The following is a 6,849-nucleotide window of genomic DNA, read 5'->3' on the forward strand; positions in this document are numbered from 1 at the left end:
TCCCCACCCCCATAGTCTTTGTGCCCCAGCACCACAAGAGTGGGAAGGTCCCAGGGGAGGTCTGAGGAAGGAGAGCTCTAAGCCCCTCAGGAGAATCACTGGAGGTTTCCTGGAGGAGGAAGCTTTCCTTGCTGCCCTAGAATTCATCCAAAGAAGAAAGGGGAAATGGAGACCTTCCCAAGCCATTCGGGCCAGCTCCCTCATTCCAGAGGTGGAAACTGAGGCCAGGAGGCAGGAACTGACTGCTCAGAGTCCCTGAATCCTAGCTGGAAAGCTGGGGGAGAGCTCAGAAGTCATTTACTACAAATGGCCTGGTCTCTCCACTGCTCCAGGAACTTCAGTGGCTCCCATCGTTTTAGGATCAACAGCCTCCCCTGCTCTGAGCCAACCTCCGGAGGCCTAAAGGCAAGAGATGGTCGCCTTTGACTTCTTCTCCATGTGTAAATTCTTACTGGACACTGAGTGCCCAGTGCCTGGAGCCTGGAGCCAGGAATCTGGAGCCTGGAACCAGGAATCTGGAGCCAGGAACCAGGAATCTGGAGCCTGGAGCCAGGAATCTGGAGCCTGGAACCCAGAGCCTGGAGCCAGGAACCAGGAATCTGGAGCCTGGAACCAGGAATCTGGAGCCAGGAACCAGGAATCTGGAGCCTGGAACCCAGAGCCTGGAGCCTGGAGCCAGGAATCTGGAGCCCAGAGCCCAGCGCCGAGAACCTGCCCAGCTCTCTCAGGGCAGGACTGTGGCTGGCCCCTCACCGGGCTGTCAAATTTGAAAGGAAATGGTGCCTTGGCTCTCCCCAGGATGTGCTGGCCCTGCTGGTTCCTGCTCCAGAGGAGGGGGAGGAACTGGCCTTCTGCAGGGACGCAGGCCCATGGTGGTCCCTCACCCCCTCCTCTCCCAGCCCCAAGGAATCCTGCCCGGCCTCAGGGGTCTGGGCCTTCCTCGGACCCAGGACTCTGGCCTTCCCCCCAGTGACAAAAGACCAGAGACAGAGAGGGAGGGAGGGGGACGGCTCAGGGCCAGAGTTGGGGAGGGGGCGAAGGGCCGGGCTGCCCACTGCTCATCTCTAATGCTAGTGAAGAGCCGCCAGTGCCCTGAGGAGGCACCGGGCCAGGCGGGGCACCCTGGCACTGTGTGGGGATCCTCCACGCTTCTTTCCTCTTCCATGTGGCCAGTAGGGAATGGGGCGGATGAGGGGCACACTAGGGACCCCTGAGGAGAACGCCCTGGCCAGAGGCGGGTTCGGGTGAGGACGGGGCAACCTGGCCGAGCTGGGAGGGAAGGAAGGAGCTCTGGCAGCTGAGAGGGTCAGTGGTCTCAGTCCTCGCATGTGTGTGTGTGTGTGTGTGTGTGTGTGTGTGTGTGTGTGTGTGTGTGTTTGTGAGAGAGTGTGAGAGGCAGCGGGGATCTTGCTTGGCTGGTCTCCTCCCTCCCGAGGGCCTCAGTTTCCCCCCTCACCCTCGCCATAGAATGTCCTGGCTGCTCCAGAGGCCTCAGGAGGGGTTCCAGGCTCGCCCTCCCCTGGGCTGAGGGGCACTCCCCACTGGGGCCAACCAGCCAGCCCTTGGGTGCCTCCATCCCAGGCTCCCTCAGAGCCCCCTCCCCACTCTGGCTTCTCTGCCCCCCCCAGCCCCGATCCCCTCCCGGGGGGCTCATCCTTTAACCCAAGGAGCTGGGCTGAGTGGCCCGAGACAGTTACGACACCTCGGCAGCTTTTAGCAAGCCTTAACGGCTTTATGGCCTTCTGCTCTTAAGGCTTTTATGGCCGCAGCCCCCCAGCCCCCTCCGGCTCCAATGGCTTCCCAGAGTCCGAGTCCATGAGGCCGGCGGCCTCCTTCCTGCCACCCCCTCCCACAAGCACATTTCTGGAGGTTTACATGGAACCTGGCTCTCTCTCCCTCTCCCTCTCTCTCCATCTCGCCCCTCTTCTCTCTGTCTCTCTGTCTCTCTGTCTGTCTCTGTCTCTCTGTCTCTCTCTCTGTCTGTCTCTGTCTCTGTCTCTCTCTCCATCTCGCCCCTCTTCTCTCTCTCCTCTCTCTCTCTGTCTCTCTCTCTCTCCCTCTCTCTCCCTCTCTCTCTCTGTCTCTCTCTGTCTCTGTCTCTCTCTGTCTCTCTCTCTTTCTCTGTCTCTGTCTCTGTCTCTGTCTCTCTCTCCCATAGACACAATGGTAAATTCGGGGACTTCAGCCATGCCCAAGCTGGGTGGGATACCGAGGCCTGGGTGTCCAAGCTGGAAATGATGCATAGAATGTCAGAGCCTTGAATGACATCCTGGCTGGGAAGGACCTTAGGACAGTAGAGCTCCAGCAGGGGCTTTAGACTTTGCCCAGGGCTCAGCATCCCTAAGGGAGAAGGCTAACAGGTGGCGCCACCTCCCCTTTGTCCCCAGCCATGACTCTTTCTCTCCCTTCTCTCCAGCCAGCCTCACCTCCGAGGCAGCTTCCTGGATCCTTGTGGCCAACCTACCTTCAGGGTGGCTGTAGATGAAGAAACTGAGGGACAGGGAGTCCTGGGGTGTCCTGGCAGTCCTTAGAGGGCTAGTGAGTGGAGGAAGCAGGGAACCAGCAGGGCAGAATACACCCTACACAGTCCAATGTCATCTCTTCCTGAGACACTGTTGTTTGTTTTTGTAAAGTTCATTTTGGGGTATGTGTGAGGGACAATTGTTATATAGAGACAGCAGAAATCGGGAGAACACTATGATTCTTTAGAAACCTTCCCTTCCCTCTTAGAATCAATCCTGTATTGCTTCCAAGGCAGAAGAGAGGTCAGGGCTAGGCAATGGGGGTTAAGTGACTTGCCCAGGGTCACACAGCTTGGAAGTATCTGATGCCAGATTGGAACTGTAAGGATAATTTTAGTGTTTTGACTTAAATCTAAATGACTGGTTGTCAGGGAAAATTCCCAAATAATAAAATACCCAACTCAGCTGGGAATTATGGAGATTTTAATTAATAGAGAGAGAAGGAATTAAGGAGAGAGAGAGAGAGAGAGAGAGAGAGAGAGAGAGAGAGAGAGAGAGAGAGAGAGAGAGAGAGAGAGAGAGAGAATTAATTTAAACTGCTCTGGCTCAGGCTGAGCCAGGCAGTAGTTAAAGGCCTTGGCCAAAGTGGCTTCCCTGAGCCTAAGGGAAAAGGAACCAGTCTTATCACTCACCATGAGACCATCTCCAAGTTGGATTCCAGTCCTCCACTGAACTCAATCTCCTTAACAGAGTTCAGAATAATCTCTTGAACTGACTTTTAGCCTTTTTTTAAAGAGAATTTTCTCTTTAGTCACCTCCTGCTAATTTTTACATCTACCAATCATAGTAGACACTTTTTTTTTCCAGGACTGCCCATTCTTAGTTCTTACCACTCTTAAGTTCTCACCTTCTCTGGTTAGATTATATCTTCTGAGTACTTCACACTTCTTGGTTAAGCTTGCCTTTTGTGAGTTACTTGATCTTTTTGTGATTAATTTAACCTTTATAGGTACTTAACACCCTTTTGTATTAGATCTAAAAATAGACTTAGCTTAAGGTTCTAGCTTCACTATAAGGTATGAGTTAAGTACCTTCATTCTTCAATCAGGAGTTTACAACTTTATCTTCCCCTAAAGCATGTGTAAGTATGGGTGGAGTAATGTAAAGTTCCTAATACATTCCTAATTCTGTTAGACCAAGTATCTTCATTGTTACAATAAGGAAATAGCTAAATCAAATCTTTCTAAAATACAGTCTGAGTAGTTTTTAAGATTCACAGAACTCAGGACCTTCCATCTATAGAGCCCCCCAGCTGCCTCTAATTATTTTTTATTGGATCTGGATTCTAGAACCCAGCCTGTTAGCTAGTTAAATCAGTCGGTCTCTCAGCAAGCATGCCAGGCATTATGTTTCTAAATGTTATTTCTAATTTTGGTTCTAAATTCTTTCCCTCCCTCTAACTCTTCTCTACCCACTGGGAAGGCAAGAAATGTGGCACCCATTATTGTAAAACATTTCTACATTAGCTATGCGAAAAAAGATGAACCGAATTGTCTTTGGTCTGCGCTCAGACTCCATCTACTTGCTCTGAGGTGGAGAAGAATGTTTATCATCATGGGCCCTTTGGAATTGTCTCTCATCACTGGATGGCTGAAAACAGCTAAGTCGTGTCCACTGGATCTTCATACATTATTGCTCTTCTTTTCCATGGTCTACAGTGTTCTTCTGACTATGCTTACTTCACTTTGCATCAGTTAAGCTAACTCTTCTGGGTGTTTTCTGAGCTCCTCTTGCCTGTTCTTTCTTACAGCACAATAGAATTCCATCACAATCACATACCACACCTTGTTCAGACATTCCCTGATGGATGGGCATCCCCTCAGTCTCTAGGCTTTGCCATGACCAAACGAGCTACTGATTGTAGTTTTGTATGTGTAGTCCTTTTCCTCTTTCTTTGATATCTTTGGGGCATAGAGCCAGTAGCAGCTCGATCAAAATGTATGCAGAGTTTAATAATTTGGGGGAAGTAGCTTCAAGTTGCTCTGCAGAATGCCTCACCCTAATCACAACTCCACCAACAATGCATTACTATCTGGCATTTATCATTTTCCCTTTCTATCATCTTCAGTCTGTCAGTGATAAGGTGGTGGCAGGCATTGTGCTCAGTACTTTACCAACATTATCTAATTTGATCCTCATCATAACCCTGGGAGGTAGATACTGCAGTTGAGGAAACTGAGGCAGAAGTTAAAGGACTTGCCCAGATTTATGCCATTAGGAAACATGAATTTGAACTCATCTTCTCCTGCCTTCAAGCTCAGCCCTCTTGCCACTGCACCATCTAGCTGGAGAATCTCTAATGGGAGCCTTTCTCTGGGTCAGTACTATTTCATGAGGAGTGGAGTTCAATGGCTGTTCATCTCTCATCCCTCAGTCTCTCTATAAAATCAGCTTTCACCACTATTTCCTGCATGTGCTGATACATCATTCCTTTCAGGTAAGTCATTTCTGGTCACAGGTTGCCACCTACTCACACCCCCTTGGTTATCTCCATTGCCATTTGGGCTATCCACCATTTTGAATCTTCAAAGACTGCGATTCCTAGCCATGGGCGTTACTGGGAGAACATGGGGCTTTGAGAGATGAGTTTTGACCATAGGTCCCAACCTGGATCATCCAAGGCATCCAAGACTTTCCTAAGGTTGACCCACCCACCCTGATCTCCACTTCAGTTCTTGGTCCAACTCATTGTTAGAGAATCTCTGAGTTGGGAGGATCCTCAGCTGCCCAGAGATGTGATCTAGGCCATGGAAGCATCTTGAGGGCTGTAAAAAAAAAAAACCTTGGCCAGAGAAACGTGGCTTAAAAAAAAATTCTAGGCAGTAGCTATTAAAGGCTGAACTAAAGATCAGTAAAGAAAAGAATCAGAAGATTGAGATATTTCATTTTCCCGAAGTGATTATGCCAAACTGTAAGGATTAAAAATTAGGGAGAGACTACATGATGGAACCGTCTGCTCCGAGGCCCAGGTGAGGTTACAAGGCATTCTGGGAAGTGAGCAAGGACTTCTGGGGAATGGAGTCGAGTTCAAGTCTCCATTTTTACAGGGCAGGCACTGTTGCATCCCCAGCACCTAGTGCAGTATCCAATTAAGCTGAGCCCTGAGCAAGAATCATCTCTACAATATGGCAACCCAGTTGTCCTCTAGTCTTTGCCTAAAGACCTCCACCAAAAAGAAAATGGTGCCTTCTTTCAGCAGCTCTTTCTACACTGGAACAGCTAATTGCCAAGCTATTTCCTGGGCCCAAACCTAAACTGGCCCAGGGCTCCCAGTTCATTCTATCCTCTGAGACTAAGCACAGAAAGTCTGATGGATCCTCCTCAACTGGACGGATACTTGACCACATCCCCAATAGAGAGCTTTTCTTCTCAACACTCATCATCAGCAGTTTCTTCATCCATCCTTTTAGGGCAGGGCCTCAAGACCTTTCCCCAACCTGGCTGCATCCTCTGGACCTTCTGTGAAATGGACAGAGCTAGGCCTGAAGTCAGGAAGACCTGGATTCAAATCCAGCCTCAGACATTTCTTGGCTAAGTTGTTTAACCTCTGTCTGCCTCAGTTTCTTCAGCTCCAAAATGGGAGTCATGTGGGAGTCACAGGGGGCTGTGATTCTGTTTAGAGTTCACACATGGCTTTCCAAAAGGCCCTGAACTTCTCTGTTTGTCATTCCCTTTCTTACAGAGAGTAACGGTCCAGTAAATCCATTCGATTCCACAACCCTCAGAGAGTGTTGCTATAAATATGCAGAGCCTTTCCCTCTGCTTTTTCATTCAACTTCATTAAAAATATATTTGCCTGGTAGTGCCTTCTCAGGGCCAAATAGTACACCTTAGGGACACTTTTTTCTTCTTAAAACATGTTTTATGGATGGCACTTGCTCTCCTGTAGAAGCAGTGTGGTGTGGTGGCTAGAGTGCCAGCCTTGGACCTAGGAAAACAAGGGTTCTAACCCTGCTTTTGGCAGATCCTGGCTGTGTGACCTTGGACAAGTCACTGAACCCCTCAGTGCTCAGGGTGGCTCTTTTAAGACTAGATGCTCCAGAGAATATGCCAAACTGCATTGGGAGAGGAAGTTTCCACCCTCAAAAGCAAAAACAAGATAGTTGTGCTATGTGACATTCTGTCCTCAAAACCCCACGCCTCTCTGCTGAGAGGGGAGAGTAGTTTTAGTGAATTTTGTTGCATAATTCTGGGTCATTTCCCATAATGAGAGGACAAATCCACAGCTTTGGCACTTGCGTGCCTGGACTCTGTAATCCTGTTGACCCCAAATGGATCCTTTTGGTCTTTTTTTCGTCTTTACCAATCTGATGAGTGTGGCCGAAGC

The sequence above is a fragment of the Monodelphis domestica genome, chromosome 3 (genome assembly GCF_027887165.1).
Source record: "Monodelphis domestica isolate mMonDom1 chromosome 3, mMonDom1.pri, whole genome shotgun sequence".
Lineage (NCBI taxonomy): Eukaryota > Metazoa > Chordata > Mammalia > Didelphimorphia > Didelphidae > Monodelphis > Monodelphis domestica.